Below are 18,855 nucleotides of genomic sequence, written 5' to 3' on the forward strand. Positions count from 1 at the left end.
TCGGGATCTCTTGTGGGGCGGCCGTTCTTACGAGGCTGTTAGATTCGATACTTTCGGGTATTAAATTCAAGTTCGTTTTTCATTACCTGGACGACCTGGTAATTTTCTCAAATTCCTTTGAAGAACATGTCGAACACGTTAGAGAAGTCCTGCATCGCTTGAGAAAAGCTGGACTAACTGTTAAGTTGTCTAAGGTAGCGTTTGCTAAGCCGAGTATGTCTTTCCTTGGACATGTGGTTTCCTCTGATGGTGTCTCCATCGACCACTCTAGGACTCAGGCTATTAGGGACTTTCAACCCCCTAAAGATGTCAAAGGCATCGCACGTTTCGTGGGCATGGTGAACTTCTTCAGGAAGTTCATTCCAAATTTTGCAGAGATAGCAGCTCCTCTAAATCATCTCAGACGTAAGGATGTCAAGTTCATCTGGGGCCCCTCCCAGCAAGAAGCCTTTGAGGCCCTGAAGCTTGCCTTGTCAAATGCTCCTGTGCTGGCTATACCCGACTTTAGTAAACGCTTTATTGTACAAACCGATGCCTCTGGAAAAGCAGTCGCTGGTGTACTCTTACAGGAATATGAGGATGGTCGTAGACCGGTTGCCTATGTGTCTAGGATCCTCAATGATCTGGAGAGTAAGTACTCCATCTATGAATTAGAATGTTTGGCCGTGCTGTTTGCTCTTGAAAAATTCAGACCTTTCATTGAACATGTAAATTTTGATCTGGAAACAGATAATCAGGCTCTGTCGTGGGTCTTGAACCGTCCCAAAAGAACGGGCAGAATCACTAGATGGACGCTTAGGATCTCAGCCTTCAGTTTTCAAGTAAAGCATATTAGGGGGTCGGAAAATGTCATCGCTGACAGCCTTAGTAGAATGTTTGACGGGAGTTTTGGTCTTGATGAAAAATCTAAGGCTGAAGAATATGATGAAACTAATGTTGCTAGTGTGGGTGCCATTCTTTCGGACCTACCTCTGTTGTACCATGAGTATGCAGATCATCAAAAGGCTGATCCTGATTTGAGAGAAATCATCAACAAAATTAGTGATGGTATTGTGGTTAAGCCTTATTCTCTGGTGAAGGGTGTCTTATGCTGCAAAGGTCGAAGGGACACTAATTTCAAAATTGTTGTACCCAAGGTTTTAGTGCCAATCATCTTCAAGTACTATCACTCTTGTCCCATTGGTGGCCATTTAGGCACCTTTAAAACTAGGCAGAAAATTAGACAGTTCTTCGTTTGGAAAAGAATGGATGGTGATATCCGAAACATGATTAGGTCCTGTAAAATTTGTTCTATCAGCAAGCCTAGTTTGAACAACCGTGTAGGTCTATTATCTTCTTCACAAGCTTCTCGCCCTATGGAACGGTTATTCATCGATTTCGTTGGTCCGCTCCCTCGCTCTACCTTGGGAAACACTCATATCTTCGTTGCTATTGATGCGTTTTCTAGATTCTCTTGGATTTTCCCCACTAGATCTACTACTGCTCGTACCACCATAAGTTGCCTTAATTCTATTTTCGCATCCTTTGGCCCTCCCAAGTTTCTGGTTTCTGATAATGCCAGTGCTTTCACTGGTCACTTGTTTAAGAAGTACCTTTTTGAGCTGAGCATTTCCCATGTCACCACTACCCCATACTATCCTAACCCTTCTTATGCCGAGAGGATGAACAGGAACCTCAAATCTGCTCTAATTGCATATCATCACAATAACCAATCCAAGTGGGACTCTTGCCTGCACTGGTTGGCTCATGCTTTCAATTCTGCCACACATGAAACTCATGGTAAAACCCCCATGTCACTTATGTTCTGCTACACCCCGTACTCCCCTATATCCAATGTTCTGGGTATTGATGATCTTCTTCCAGACTTGTCTAAACCAAATGACGTTCGGAAAATCTGGGATGAAGCAAAGAAGAAGTTGTCTGTATCCTATGAGAAAGGTAGGGTTAAGTATAATAAGGGTAGAAAGTCACCTAGGTTGAAGGTTGGAGATCAAGTTTTTGTGAAGACCTATCCCATTAGCAAGGCTATTAACAAGTTTTCAGCCAAACTTGCTCCTCGGTATCATGGTCCCTGTACTATTTTACAGTTTTTATCTCCGGTGTCCGTACTGGTGAGTGACCCCATCGCCAAGAGGATTAGACGGGTTCATTTGTCCCAGTTAAAAACAGGTTAACGCATGTTTGGATTTGCGGATGAGAGCTACCTTTCAGTGAGCAAATTTAATTGGTCTCCGTGGGTTATTATGTAATTATTCTGGTCTAGTGTGAAGTTAATCATGTAATATTTTTCTCCCTTTTCTCATGTACTGTATTTGTTTTGAGGAGTTTTGGTATTGCTTGTCGAACTTAACTTCTTTTCCTGTCAACCATGGTTGCTTAGTTGGGTGAGAATTTTTACCACGTGTTTAAGCTTTAGTACCTTATCTGCTGCGTTCACGCCTCCGGTGATTCTTGGCATGACCATGTAGTACTTTCTAGCGTGTATTTGTTCTAAACATTGTATTTTGGAAAGGTAATTGCGGTTTGCGAGAAATGTGTGTACTTTCTCTTGCTCTATTGGCACCCAATTTCTTAATTGTTAATATCTAACTACTCTTTGGGTCTGGGTGCAGGTCTCTCCGTCTATCATAATTCGATTATATCCTGATCATTTACGTTTGCAAAATTTTGATAATAAATTTATTTATTGGCTCTTGTACTGCTGTTGCCTTGGTTGGGAACTCATTTGGAAAATTCTGGGCAAGTTCTGCTCTGTGCGTTGTTAATCCAGTAGGAAATCTGTTAGTCTCCTAACCCCTATTTATCTTGCCCTGTCTTTGTCTTTGGTCCTAGTTCTTGTTATCTGTTTCCTTGCGGGTAATATTTCGGTTATCTTTTCCTATTGTGGTTTGTTAGGTGTGCTTTGTTGAAACGAATTAGCTTTTGGTTTCCTTGTTGGTGTAAGTTGACTAGGATCTGGATATACCCGGTGTTATGGTCCTGTTGGTTATGTTTTGGATTGGATGTGGGTAGTGGCTATGGCGGAACTCTGTCAATTGGAATTGGTGGTGGTTGGTTGTTTGTCTCTACGGCATGGACTTCACAGTCTTCACTGCCTTCTATCTCCGATTTCTGGTGACACGATTCCCTAGGTTGCGAGTGCTCTGATGTCCTTCTCTGGGGCATTTCTGTTATCTGTTGTGAATTCCCGGTTTACTGAGGTATCCTTTCCTAACCATTCTTGTACCTTTGGTTTTCAAAAAAAAATCCTGCCCCGGCTAACCTAATTGGGTAAATTTTTCTTTGGGCTTTCCTTCCTGGTTGTGGCAGTTAACTAGGTGGTTTCTTAATGTATTTCTGCTTGCAAGTGGTATTAATTCTAACCTCTTCTGAAGTCTTTACTTCCCTGGTTTTAGTCTCTAATGTGGTGTATTATTCTTGTAGTATGTTATTTAAACGAGTCGTAGCTCCATGTTGTCCTGCCCAGTCTATTTGTTATTGTGGTGTTTTGCATGTGTTGCACTAATGGATCCTGAACCTGAGGAGTGCGGTCTCCTTTCGTGCCTTGTAGGTTTTGGTTTTGGTCCTGTCTTAGTAATGTTGTAAACGGTACCGTGGTTTGGTTTTAGGTTTGCCTTGTGAGGTGGAATGATGGCTTCACGACATGTTGTTGAGGGTAGTTGCAGTTTTCCTCCCTTTTAGCTAACGCATGTCCGTTGTGGTCCATTTTTGTTGTATTGTTGTCGTGTAGTATTGGTTACTTATTATGGCGCTTCGGTATGGGCGGTGTTGCCTTTAATTTACCCTGTGTCCCGGTAGATTGGGAAATAAACCCTGGCATGGATTTACTACTCTCTGTAGGTGTGTCTTATCTGCTTGCATATAATGTGTGATTTCTGTACGACCTGGTCTATTTTTAATTTTAATTCTCTGCATACCCTAGTAATCAGACGTCATCATGCAATTATCCTATACTATAATGTTCTTCTCGAAACAACCTGCCAGCCTATTGGTCCCTTTCCTTCTGGAGTGTTTGAAAACCTTGGCTATCGTTCATCATCTTGTCGTCCTACGGTGCCCCAGTTGAGTATGGGATCAGCTGGTGCTTCATAGGCGGCACTGAAACCTTCCCACTATCTGGTGATGTGTTTGTTTGGTGGTGTTTCTTATTTCTCTGTTATTTGGAGTGTTTTCTAGTTACCTGGTTCGTGACCTACCTTTCATATCTTATTTCCCTCGTACTATTGTTGGCGAGCTACCTGTGACTGAGTGGCCACAGCGTGAGTCTCGGATATCACCTTGTTCTAGTCTGGATTTGTCCGAGGTTTCTGGTGGATAGCCGATAGGGAATCTTGTCAGATCTGTGCTGCCATATTCAAAGGCGTTGGCTTGATTGAGGTGCTTTATTGAACCTTTTAATTGATTGAGTCGCCCTTGGTTAAGGTATATTTTTGTATGTGCAGTAAAATTGTGAGAAATGTGTTTTTAGATTGGTTAACACTCCTATTTCCTTTCGGCCAATTTCTGTCCCGTTTCATCATGGTGTTAAAGATTGTGTTTCATAACCTCTGCTACCCTCCTATTACTCTTTGCTTGGTGTTGTTTTGGCTCGTTGCTGATGACCAACTATACGCGTACCCTCCATCTGAAAGATCTTGAAGTCTCCAACCGCAGCCTGTACATTCATCTTGTCTGAGTAATTATTTACTGTGACCCATGAAATTTTGATCCTTACCTAGTATCCTGTTTCTGGAAGTTTCTCTTAGTGGTAATATTAATAAGGGGTAAACTATATCCAAATCCTGTTTCTTGTCTAGTTGGGTTTTGCATGGAATGTATACGTGGAATTAAAATTGATTTTTTTGCTAAATTTATTTCTTGTTCTTGGGCATGTACTTAAAGGGTTTAAGTCTTGTTAATTGGCTCACTGATTGGTGGTTCTATTCCGTTTTAAATTTAATTTAAGGGAGGTTGTAAGCTTAATTAACTTGTAGTTCTGTGTAACGTTTTTCAACATCCTTTCCTTGGTCTGGGTCTTGGTTTCGTAATATTATGTATGGACGGGAGTTTCTCTTAGCATTTCTGTTATTGCAATTTCTCAGCACCCTTGAGTTGGTGCTTGTCTGTAAGTTTTTCTTTCTATGTAAAGTTGCCTCCTGGTTTCTGTTTGTCAACGGTGACGTTATTGTGCAGCCATCCTGGTAGGATTGGTTGTATGCTTTGAATGGTGTTTTGTGGAAATAACTATCTTGGTTTTACAGGTTATTGTTTTCCTTGTGTATTGAAAATTGTATCCTGGCCATATATTTTGGTTCGCATGATACCTTAAATGTAATGTAATTTGGTTTTTAGGTATGGATTGTTTAAATAATTATCGTATTCTGTTGCTGTGCCATACCGTAGTCTTAAGTCATGTTAATCTAGGTTAAGGTTAGGTTAAGTATTTTCCGGTTGGACCTTGTGATTGTGTTTTACGCTCACCAATGTTGTTTTCTCTCTTCCCCTTCCCTTTCTGGGCGTTTTTCCTTTTTGGGGTTGTCGTTACCATCCAAACCAAAGGGTGGAAACCAAATGAAGGCGTTTCTTATCTAACGCAAGTCCTATAATATTACTAATTTAACAAACATGTAGTAATTTAAGTCTAGGTATGTGATCTGGTGCAGTTAAGACCTAGAAGGTCTAATGTTCTGAAAGCAAATAGTTATGAACTTTACCTAAAGGTGTGTATGTACCACAAGGTAGCGTAACCTCCGATCAGATGACGCATACGAACTTGGGGAAGATAATAGTTCGCATTAAAGTTTAGCAAGAAATCTAGAGAAGTTGTGTTCCCTGTGATCTGGACCATTATATAATTTGCCTGCGACTTGTGTGTTGCACAGTTTGGTGCATGGAATTTCCTTATAATTGAAAGTGGCTACACATTTGGTGTCGTCTAAGTGAACTGTACTGTTTCTTTAATTTAAATCGCATGTGTTTGGGTTCTTAGTGACTGTTGGACTCGTTCTGCTGGTGGTGCATAAACTGAGGCTGGCGATTGGTGGTCATTTTCACATTCGGACTATTCTACCCAAAACTTTGTTTGCTTCAAGACCACCGCCTTATGATGGTAAACTTGTGCTGGACATGTCAAGTTTCGGGGAGGGAGACTGTTACCTGCGTAACAATTTTTTTCCCTCTTGGGAAATATTTTCGAGACTGGCCTCATGGCTGTGGAAAAACTGTGTCTTTAGAAGTGGTTCGCCGCTTCTGTATTTCTTCTTTTCAAACCTTATAACTGACTGTATGCACGTCCTATCTGTGCCTGACCGTATTCTCCTGCACTCTAGTGGCGTAGGTATGTACTACCTCGCGAGCTACGTTACCACTCAGGCGCTTTGCCTCTGCGCACATGTGATCGTTGGAGCCGGCACTGCGGAAGCTTGGGAAATCGCCATTGCGTTTTGGTGACAAGGAAGAGATGGACGTGTGTGGCTTCTCTCTCCCTAAGGAGATAATTTCACCGAAAATGTTCGAGCCTGGCTAAGTTATATATACGGGGCTGTTGCCCTGGGGATTTCTGCAAGTTTTCTGGTTAATTTTTCCTCGTCTGGAATTTACATGTTATGTTTTATTTATGTAAGTAAGTAACTTAGGCTACCGAAGCTGCCCTCACAACTTTCATCTGGAAGAAACTGTAAGTGTTGTTACAACTAAATCTTTACTGATTTTTGGTGAAAGACCTGAAAATTTTCCTATGTGCAGAAAGTGCGCGCGGTACCATGTAACTGGCGTCATCTAAAAAACTAAGTCTTGCCTTGTGGAATTTTAAACTTTCGGCTTGTTAATTGGAAATTATACCATGTGTAATTATGTCTGTTAAATTGGGGCTTGCGTACCGTGTGAAGGTAATTTTTGGATTCTTTAAAAATGTAATTGGGTAACCTAACGTTGTTTAATGACCTTTTCTAGGCCTAAAAGTTTTGTGCTAAAAAGGTATTATTTAACCTGAAAAATTTAACAAGCGAGTCGCTTCAGGGGTGTGGGTGTTACGTGTACATTTGTGTCCCGGTTCCTTTCTTTCTTGTTTCTCGGGTTGATTTTATTTTAATTTAACTTAACTTAATTTAATTTACTGGTTTCTGGGTTATTTTTCTGCGTCTGTTTTCTTGGTCCTTTGTTGGTTTACGCCTATTGTTGTTTGCGGCCTGCGATTGGCCCGTTCCTTCCCTTGACCCATTGTTGGTCGTTGCCATGGGAATGCTAATGTTGTTGATGTTGGTTGTGATGATTGATGATTTGTATTTGATGTGCCGGTGATGTATTCTGCCTTCTGCGCGGATTTCCTTTGTCCATTTCATTTCTCTTTGAGATTTTAATTTTACCTTCTGGTCATTTTCCCTCCCGGTGTTTCGGTGCTTATTATTATTATTATTTTAATTTTCTTGAAAAGTGCACGTAATACCTACCCATCCTTGCAGGGGGTCGTTTGACACATCCTAAAAGAGGTTTTCTGTATCAAAAATTAAAAACTGTTTCTGTCAAGGTTGTTTCTCACGGTTAAAAGGATGTTAAAAAAAAAAACCTTGGTACTGTACTAAGAAAACTTTTGGTCGTAAGAAAACTTGAGAGTTGAGGAGTGGTTTCATAAATCTGCATTATCTTAATAAGTCCTTTAAGAACTAAATTATCATTTTCTTTATAAACGGTCGACCGTAGGGCTTTGGTTTGAGTTTAAATATTTTCCAATTTTTAATTTTATTATTTTCCAGCGAGGATATTACTTTCTTGTTTACTTCTTTATTATGTTGATTAAATATCTTTGTTCCCCAAGGTGTTGGTGTTTTCCTTTTAAAAGGGGTGATAATTTGGGATGACCAGGTGTATTTTATCCGCTCCTTTGGGGGGCCTGTTTAATTCTCCTATGGTAAGTGCCTTTGTTTTTCCTTCATTGGTCTTTGTCTAGCACGTTTCCACCTATCTGAACCGTGCCTTTCGTACACGGTCAGACACTTGGTGCTGTCACTTGGGGTAGTTATGCCATTAATTGCTCTAAGTGTCACAGACTATCGATCTTTAAATCGCAATGTTGTATTCGACAGTTTCCCTCTCCCAACCATCGAGTCTGCCCTGCAAATCTTTCGGGAAGGCCCAGTTCTACTCTGTTTTCGACTTCAATTCTGCCTATTTCCAGATTCCTCTCGACTCTGGTTGCCGAGAATTTACGGCTTTTGCCACCCCCTTTGGCTTATATCAATTTAATGAGGTCCCTATGGGCATTTCAGTAGGCGGCCAAGCGCTGAGTCGCATTCTTGACTCCGTCTTCGGTGATTTAACCCTCCGTTACACGCGCCGCGGAGTGAGAGTCCGCACTTTACTATTCTTTGGTATCATAGGCCGAAAATGCAAGGCAGAATGGGCTGCCTTCTAGTAGCTTCCTTCTGCAACAATACAAAGGCCGTGACGGCGTGAGAATGTCTGAGTAATCACCGAGCTGTCGATTACAGAAGTTTATATTGTCAACTGCAGACTTGCGGAGTCTGAGTCCGCAGGCGTGTACTGGTGAGTTTTTAATCTTACTCACTCTTTTGGTAAGTCGTCCATTATTCCGTTACTATTTATTATAAAATTAAATAATTTTATTACCTACAAGTGTGCTAGTGGGCTTATTTTGATATATTTTCTACCTGCGATTATGAGTTATGGATCAAATCGAGCAGTGGTTGGACGACGATGAAGTTGGTGCAAGTGATGATAGTGATCGGGACGTCGTAAACGATAATGATCGTAATTCTGACAGCAAGCAGTCCACGGGTGAAGAGGAGGTGACTGAAAGTGAGCAGCATGGAATATATGTTGGAGAGGGCGGGATCCAGTGGAATCATCGGCCTGTAATGAACCGTAATGGAAGGGTCAGGCACCCTGAACATAATCTTATAAAACACTTGTCTAGAGTAGTAGGAGTTGCCATGAATACTGAGACGCCAGTTGAAGCTCTGCAATTGTTCTTTAGCGACGAAATGCTACAAGAAATCGTAACATGCAAAAATCGCTATAAATACCCTTTTGTCATACAAGTCAAGAAAAGACAAAGTTGTATTGGTTCTATCTACTTTTCATGAAGACCATTCTACTGATAACGATTCAGATGGATCAAAACCCTCAGTGATTACCTTCTATAATGACACGAAGTCGGGCGTTGATAAGGTGGTTGAAATGATATGCACTTACTCAATGGCAAGAATATCACGCCGTCGTGACTTCTTCCGTGCGATATACATCAATTAATAGAATGTAACGATTACAATTTTATTCCGAGAAGTAAATTAAAAACCAATTATTGTTAATTTAAAATTAGTTTTCCTAAGTCCTGTGATTTGCAGTTGATAACTTCTAATTTATCCTAAAGGACTGAAAATTTTCTCGTAAATATAGATTGTATACACATTTACCCATATAAATAAAATCAAAATAAAGTAATTATGACGTAAGACAGATTGACAGATGAGAGAAATCAGGAATTCTTGGAAAAAGAATTGAAATGAAAAGAATGGAAGCTTACAAAGAATCGCGGACTGTCAGTCCGCGCGCGTGTAGTGATGTTACAACAGAGCGCGCGTTTAACGGAGGGTTAAAGTTCTCTTGTTTATTCTCGTATTTAGACGACGTCGTGATCTTTTCTCACACATTTGAGGAACATGTCGCTCATCTTCGCGAATTTTTCACTAGGTTGAAGAGGCACGGATTCACTGTCAATCCTCAGAAGGCATCTTTGTGTTCTAGAAGGATAAATTTTTAGGACATATCTTTTCCGGCTCCGGCATATCTGTTAATCCTGAGAGAGTGAAATGCATTCGTGAATTTCCCAGGCCAAAGAACCTACGAGCTGTCCGTAGTTTTTTTGGCATGATTGGAGTTTATTCTAGATTCATCCCCAACATTTCTGAAATCTCAGCCCCCCTGAACTCGTTGAAAAAGAAAAATGTTCGTTTCTTCTGGAGCGATGCTCAAGAGCAAGCTTTTTGCCAACTTAAAGATGCCCTCTGTCGGGCTCCCGTATTGCACAACCCTGACTTTAATGGGGTATTTGTCCTTCAGCGTGATGCTAGTAATATTGCTGTCTCTGCTGTATTGAACCAAAGACTGGAGAACGATCATTTTGCCCCCATTGCTTATTACAGTAAGAAATTGCTCGACTCTGAAACCAGGAACTCCATGTAGTACGAGAAAGAATGCCTGGCTGTTGTCCTTGGTGTCGAGAAATTTCACTCGTACCTCGAACACCGACATTTCTGGATTCATACTGATAACCAAGCACTATCTTGGATGGCTGCCAATGTCAAAAGGTTAGGGAGGACTGCTCGTTGGATTCTCCCACTGTCGTCTTATAATTTCACTGTTGTTCATGTAAGAGGTAAAGATAACATTGTTGCCGATTGTTTATCGCGCATGTTTGAAGGTGGTGAGACTACTGATTGTGAGATCGGGTGCAGCCCCGATAATCATCTTCCTGTCTGCATCCTTCAAAACTACCCTTTTAGTTTTTCTGAATTGTCTGAATTCCAGAAGAAAGACGATGAATGTATCCGTCTAGCCGACAGACTTTCGAAGAAGGAACAAGGTTGGGAATCTTTTGAAATAAAGAAGGGCCTTTTGTGTCACAAAAGTCTTCACAACCGTACATCAAAGATTTTCGTCCCCCAGAATCTGAGACCCATGATCTTAAATTATTATCACGATTCTCATTTAGGCGCTCATCTCGGTCAGTTAAAAACCTTTCATAAAATTTCCCGGAATTATTACTGTCCGAACTTAAAAAAGGAAGTCTTCGAGTATGTCAAAACCTGTGATGTTTGCCAAAAATGTAAGCCTGCTCAGAATACTCAGATCGGTTTTCATTCCACCGACGTTGCCAATTCTCCTGGTGAGAAACTATTCATTGGTTTCTTTGGACCCCTAACTCGATCTCAATCTGGCAACGTGGGTATCTTATCTGTTATCGACGGTTTTTCTAAATTCATTTGACTGTTCCCTGTTCGTAAAATTAATTCTAACGTCACGGTGAATTTATTAACTAAACACATCTTCGGAGTTTTTGGTCCACCTAGGACGCTTGTCTCTGACAATTCTTCGATCTTTACCGGCGCTAAGTTCCGTAATTTATGCTTCTCCTGGGGTAAGCCCTCATCACACTCAACCGAACCTTGTTGAAAGATTTCATCGAAATCTAAAAATTTGTTTGTCTGCCTTCCATTATAACACCCAATCCCTTTGGGATTGCTATCTCTCTTTTTTCAGCCTAGGTTTCAACACTGCCATACACGAGTCCAACCGGTTCACTCCTGCCGAATTATTTTTGGGCAGGGTCACCAACGATCCACTCTCTTTGAAATGGAATGTGGGGTATCTCTCCGAACCCTCCCGACGTCTGGACGTCCTGGAGAAATGGAAGATGGCCTCCGAGCAACTGATTAAAGCCAGAGACAGGGTGGCCCAGAGGTATAACAAGGGAAGAATGCCTGTGCCTTTCCGCGTCGGAGATCTGGTCCTGGTAAAGAGGTTCCCTGTCAGTTCTACCATTGGATCACATTAGTAAAAAGCTGTGTCGAAAGTGGTCTGAGCCCAGAAGGATCACTGAGTTTCTGGGACCTGTTACGGTAAAAGTGGAGGATCTCTCCGGCCGTGTGCAATCAAAGGCGCAGGTTTCCATGTTAAAAAAAGTATTACTCCAGAAGTTCGTAGCATTGATTTATTTAGCACCCTTAAGATGTAACGGACTTGATAATACGGAGTTAACTTTGACTTGTTGCAAGCACGTATGCTTATATTGTTTTGTGTTTCAGATAATGATTGCCCTGTGAGAAACACTTGTATCGTAAGGAAAAGAAACGTATTGATAGCTCGACCAAATTCCTTCGCAATCCACCCTCAGTGACTGAGAAGAGGTCGGAGTGTGTTGAATTACTGTGGTCTGAACTTGTTTAATTCACTGGATTATTAATCGACAGATACATATGTTTGCCTGACTTGCCATAACTCTCCTTGGATTTAATTATCGGTCGATGAAAAGGACACTGATGCCTGTTTAGTTCATAATGAATCTGTGTTTGATAACGAAAGGACGTTTATTATATTGTATATCTCCAAAATCAGGTGTAATCATGACGTGTGTATAGATGTTTTCATATTCTGTTGTCCATTTTTAATGCCTGAAGTTATTTTTTAATTGATACGCTTAGTTATAGGGTGTGTACACACTTAATGTTAAGTTTCGCCCGTGGTAAAATGAGCCCTTCTTGCCTGATCACCAAGTAAGGACTCATTTTCGAGGGGATGTGGGGAAGATGTGCCGCACCAATTTCCCTTGGTGGCGCACTTCTTTGTATGTAATACACATTCCTTGACCGCTATCGACTTTTCGGTCTATTTATCCCTGGACGTGACGTATGACTCGTTTTCTCCTTGACAGAGCGCGCTTCCGGCCATCAGCCGAAGTGCCCTCTTGGTCAGTCTTGTGCTCGCCTTCTTTGAAATAAATTCGCAGGACGGTTGTAGCCGACATGGCGGTCGATACAACAATGTGCATTTTGAGTTACGAGATCTTTGACCTGTGCCGTTTACTTTTCCTGCAGTGGATTTATCTACTTGAATGCCCGACTCTTTATCTCTGTCGCTATTTTGTGACTACCTAATGCTCTGAGCAACGCCTGACTATTAAGGTAACCTTTCTTTTGGCTTGCTATGGTTGCGTGGGCGTATTAGTTACGTACATTTAACCGTTAATGCTGCATTTTGCCTTATTGCTAGTTTTCTCTGATCTTGTGTGTTCTGCTTTTTATGTGACTTAAACCTGTAAGGATGGAGGATGGTTTTAGTCAGTGGTGTGTTTGTTTGGCGTGTATGTGATCTGAAGTTCGAGACCTATTGCCATTTTTTTTATTCGTCGATTTTCTCATGGCCGAGCTCTTGATGCGTGACGTTGTGTTTGACGCTATGACTGGTACTCATGTTCGTCCGTTGTGAGGCGATATGAATAGTTTGCGAGCGTGATGGTTACGATGAAGCTACTGTGAATTATGTGGGGATATGCCTTGCCTTGATGCGGCAATACTTTGTTATATTACGCGTCTTGTATTGAGCTCATGAGTCCATGAAAGTACTTGTCTTGCTATGCGGATCTCTCTGTGTTCGTTATGTGTCTGGACAAAACTGATTATTCTACCTGTATACACTTCTTTTGGGTGTCTATGGTGTGTGTGTACGTGTGGTTGTGCTGTATGCCTGCCCGATTAGCAGCATTCTCCTTTTCTTACAGTGTTATTTTTTCAAAGTTTTATTTACATTTTCTTATTTTCATTCCTCGGGCTATTTGCTGGCCTAATTATATATTTACGTTTGTAGCTTTCATTTGAATGAGTCTTCTTTCATTGTTAGCATTGTTTACTCACCTCGTAACTATGGCAGCCATATTTATTCTTTGATTTTTTTCCTTGCTGGGATGCTGTTTTTTTATGGGGGATTGTTGCGTGATGGATCTCTTCTGTGGGATGCTGGTCTATATACATGGAGATGTGTGAGATGTAACGTGTATGTTTTTATTTGATGTGCGTGTAAGTTCTTTCGATGTATGTCCACTGATATTAATTCATTGCGAGGACGAATGTGTCATACGTCGCGTGTATGAAGTTATGTGGAGGAAGTAAATCGTATATTACATGTTTGTGATTGTAAGAAGCTTGTCTGGTCATGTTTGGTATGTTTTCAATCTGCCTCTTGATATGATTGGATGAATAACCTACACGATTAAGTTTCTACGCATATATCCGTGAGTAATGTTTCAAACTTGATTTTTTCTTATTGCCTTATCTTGCTTTATTTTCTTTAATAAACCCCATGTATTTTGACCCCGTTCTTTCATTTATCGGGAAGGGTTCTGGGTTCTTTCCGTCTCCCGCTCCTCCCTTTAGTCTAATTTGGTTCGAGTCCAGCTCCAGACTGTTTTAGTATGTTCCAGCCCGTCCACGGCCTCGTCTCATGAGGTAAGTTGGTAAGTATTCACGGACCTGTTGGTGTGCGTATGCGCGCGTGTGTGCGTATGTATGTGTGTGCGTATGTGCGTCTACGGTAGCAGAGAGTGTGTTAGGCATGAGTGAATGAGTGTGTATGCGGTAGTGTGTTCGGGTGTGTGGGTGCAGACCTCAAGTCATGAAGTTCCTTTCCATACTCACTAGCTTGCATCAGACTTATTATTTTCATTTCACTAATCCTCAGTTCTTCAGGGGTGAGTGGACCAATGACACGAGCATCCATAGTGGAGCGAACATTGGTAATAAATCTCAAAACATAGCTATAAACTCGCTTAAGTTTGAGAAAGGACGAAAACTTCTCTAACTCAGGTGGGTGCATATTAACTAGAAAGACTCTCAAAGAGGGTTTCGATTCTGCATTCACAGCAGATGGTGTATTACTGGCAAAAAAATCAGGGTACACGGGGGACAATACCTGCAACCAGGAGGGACCATGCTACCATACATCAAGATAAAACATTTGTGAGGGTAAAACACCTCGAGACAAGTGGTCAGCTGGATTGCTGTGGGTAGGTACGTGTCTCCAATCTGAGACTGAAGTGAGGGATTGAATTTCAGCAATTCTATGAGCGACAAAGGTTTTCCAACAATTGGCGGGTTTCTGTAACCAACACAGAACTATCGTGCTGTCAGTCCAGCAGTATGTGGAGAAAGGAATGTGCAATTTCAGCAATTCAGTTACCTTACTCATAAGGCGAAAAATCAATAGAGCAGCACAAAGCCCTAAACGGGCAATAGATTGCTGTTTTCATGGAGCAACTATCGATTTAGAAGTCAACAGGATCACTGATACCTCATCAGTAGTATAATTGGATGGTTCGGGCGCCGCCTTCTCCTCCGGGCTCCCATGGGCCCCTCCGCCTCCCGCGGGAAATTTGAATTTAGCGGGAAATTTGAATTTTGGCGCGAGATTTGAATTTGTAAACAAAGCCACGTGCTTTTTGACAGCTGTCAGCGACAACAACGCATCACTAACCTCAGTACTGCCATCTTGACGGGCCTAAACCTCAGTAGTACCAACTTAACCTAACTAGCACGAGATTTGAATCGGTAAACAAAGCCACGCGCTTTTTTGACATCCACGTGCTTTTTGACAGACAACAACGCATCGCTAACTTCAGCGTTACCATCTTGACAGACCTAAACCTTAGTGGTACCAACTTAACCTAACTAGCGCGAGATTTGAATCGGTAAACAAATCCACGTGCTTTTTGACAGCTGACATCCGCCATCTTTTATCAAAAGAGCACAGTGCTGCCCTCTTTAGCTACTTACCTTTCAAATGTGGTGGCGGATAATTTGAAAAATGCTTTTTGATAGCAGCCATCTTTAATCGACAGAGCACCGTGCTGCACTCTGGTGACAGACAATTCCACGTGACAGCAGCCATCTTTAATCAAGAGAGCACAGGGATGCACTCTATGTGGTGGTGGCAATTTGAAAAATTTCACATGCTCTTGTTTAGAAACAAAGCCACGTGCTTTTTTGCCAGCTACCATCCGCCATATTTAATCAAGAGAGCATCGTGCTGCACTCTCTAGTTGAAATGTGGTGGCGGCAATTTGAAAAATTCCACGTGCTCTTGTTTGGAAACAATGCTACATGCTTATTTGACAGCTACCATCCGCCATCTTTAATCTATAGGGCACAGTGCTGCCCTCTTTAGCTGAAATGTGGTGGCGGATAATTTGAAAAATGCTTTTTGACAGCAGCCATCTTTAATCCAGAGAGCACCGTGCTGCCCTCTTCAGCTAGATACCTGTGGTGGCAGGCAATTCCACGTGACAGCAGCCATCTTTAATCAAGAGAGCACCGTGCTGCCCTCTTTGTGGCGGTGGCAAATTCCACGTGCTTTACAAACACTCGTGCTTTTTTCTGACAGCTGTCATCCACCATCTTGCATGACAAACCTCAGTGCTGCACTCTTTTGCTAGATACCTTTGAAATGTGGTGGCGGCAAATTCTATATGCTCTTGTTTGGAAACATAGCCACGTGCTTTTCTGACAGCTGTCATCCACTATCTTTAATCAATAGAGCACCGTGCTGCTATCATGCAGGCAATTTCGTCAGCTGTCATCCACCATCTTTAATCTACAGAGCACCGTGCTGCCCTCTGTAGTAGCGGGCAATTTGAAAAGTTCTGCTAGCTTTCATCCGCCATCTTCAATCAAGAGAGCACCGTGCTGCCCTCTTTAGCTAGATACCTTTGAAATGTGGTGGCGGCAAATTGAAAAATTCCTCGTGCTCTTGTTTAGTAAACAAACTCACGCGCTTTTTGTCAGCTGTCATCCGCCATCTTACATCGCACACACAAGCGAGGTGGAGGGGTATGTGGCTGTTTCTTAACCAGCCTCAAACCCAAAATGTTAGGTCATTCACCAGGCAGGTATGAGAGAAAACCAGAATACATGTTCGTAGAAATAACAGCGAACGGGAGTAAAGCACTTGTAGGAGTAGTTTACAAACCTCCGAATATAGGCCACTTAGAAGACTTTAAAGCTGACTTAACTGAACTGCTGCCAGACTACCGCCACACAGTAATTATGGGAGATTTTAATACGGACATAATTGACGTAACTTCTCCCGAAACCACGCGACTTAAAACATTGTTTCAATCCTATAATATGGACATCTTGCCTCTCTCTCCAACTCACCACACATCTCATTCGCACACTCTGTTAGATCTTATAGTTACCAGCAATTCAGACAGAGTTCTCAATGTTGGTCAAACCTCTGTACCAGGTATTTCTGCACATGACGCAATATACATCTCGTATGACCTCCGGCCACCGAAACGCTCCCAGAAATTTATTACCTATCGACCATTGGAAAATATAAATAGAGATAGACTCTTCCAGGACGCAAGCAACATACCCTGGCATAACATAACGACATATAACAAACTAGACGACAAAGTCACTTTCTTTAACAGCAAAGTAACGGAATTATTTGACAAGCATGCCCCAAAGCGGCGAGCGAGAATATCTAAAGAACCCTCTCCGTGGTTAAATGACGACATTAGACAACTAATGAAACAAAGAGACTGCGCCCACAGACAATACAAAGATGTCCCTACCGTACAAAACTTTGACGAATATAGGAAGTTACGAAACAAGACAACACAACAAATACGGAATGCTAAACTGCGGCACGCTTACAGTTTAATTACGCCTAACGGTAGAACAGCGACGACATTGTGGAAATCTATTAATAACCTTGGACTTACGAAGAACAAAAACAAAGACGAAATTACAGTACCTCTCGAGGCTCTTAACGAGTACTTTATTGCTAGTTCCTCCGCAGTACGACCTGTCTACAAACAGAAACTTATGAACCATTACGATACACACCCCACCCCTGACAGAGATAAATTCTATTTCAGTCACGTGACACCCCTCCAAGTCAGGAAAGCAGTCCTTAGGATAAGCACAAAAGCGAAAGGAATTCATGACATTTGGACTGACATGGTGAAACTAATTCTTGATTTTATATTAATAACTTTAACCCATATAATCAATTTCTCTCTTCTATACTCCACATATCCAACTCTCTGGAAGAAGGCTATTGTGCTACCTCTTCCGAAAAGTCAAACGCCTTCGAACGAGGGAGACTATCGTCCAATATGTATTTTATCAGCTTTATCTAAAATCCTAGAATATATAGTCCATAAACAAATGTCAGAGTACCTTCAAACGCACAATCTCCTTAATCCTTTCCAGTCCGGTTTCCGACAAGGACATAGTACAACTACAGCCTTACTCAAAGTGACTGAGGACGTTCGACAGGAAATAGACAGAGGACGAGTCACAGTTTTAGTACTACTAGATTACAGTAAAGCTTTTGACAGGGTAGACATTGACATATTACTTGTAAAACTGAAGGCTCTACATTTTTCTCAAAGTACGATTGCTTGGATGCATTCCTATCTTTACGGACGTCAACAATGTGTGAAAGGTAATAATGGAATTGTTTCATCGTGGCGTCACGTGAATAGAGGAGTTCCTCAAGGCTCTGTATTTGGAACACTTCTTTTCGCACTCTTTGTGAATGACATCTCATCGAATTTAAGACATTGCAAATACCACATGTACGCTGACGACCTTCAACTCTACACAGACTCTACAGCACAGGACCTTCAGGAAAATATAGACTTACTAAACATTGACTTACAGACTGTTAGTGAATGGTCTGCTGCCCGCAGCCTGCAATTGAACCCTACAAAGTCACAAGTAATCCTTCTTGGCCACCAAAATCAAATGGCAAGTATCAATAAACGTCCATTGCCGAGAGTAATCCTTCAGAATGTTGCAATTCCTTTTGTACCACAAGTGAAGAACCTCGGCGTTATCATGGACGAACGCATGACTTGGTCTGGACATATCTCACATATCTGCCAGAAGGTTTTCTCTGCTCTTCATTCTTTATATAAATATAAATACATATTTTCGATAAAACTTAAGCAGAAATTAATCGAGGCTCTTGTAATGCCACATTTCGACTATTGCAATGTTGTGAGGCCACTGCTGTCCCTAAGGCTACAACGCGCTCAAAACGCATGTGTGAGGTATATATGCAATCTAAGAAAATACGACCACGTGTAATCATCTTTCCTAGAACTAGAGTGGTCACGACTCCACGTTCGTCGTAATCATCATACTCTGTCTCTCCTCCACCGAGTCCTTACTACATCTTCCCCAACTTACCTTTCTTCGCGTTTCCATTATTTCTCAAATGTGCATAACAGACGTACACGGGCTCAAACATCAAACCTGCTCGTCATTCCTCACCATCGAACTGCAACATATAATA

This window comes from Anabrus simplex, chromosome X (assembly GCF_040414725.1).
Source record: "Anabrus simplex isolate iqAnaSimp1 chromosome X, ASM4041472v1, whole genome shotgun sequence".
Lineage (NCBI taxonomy): Eukaryota > Metazoa > Arthropoda > Insecta > Orthoptera > Tettigoniidae > Anabrus > Anabrus simplex.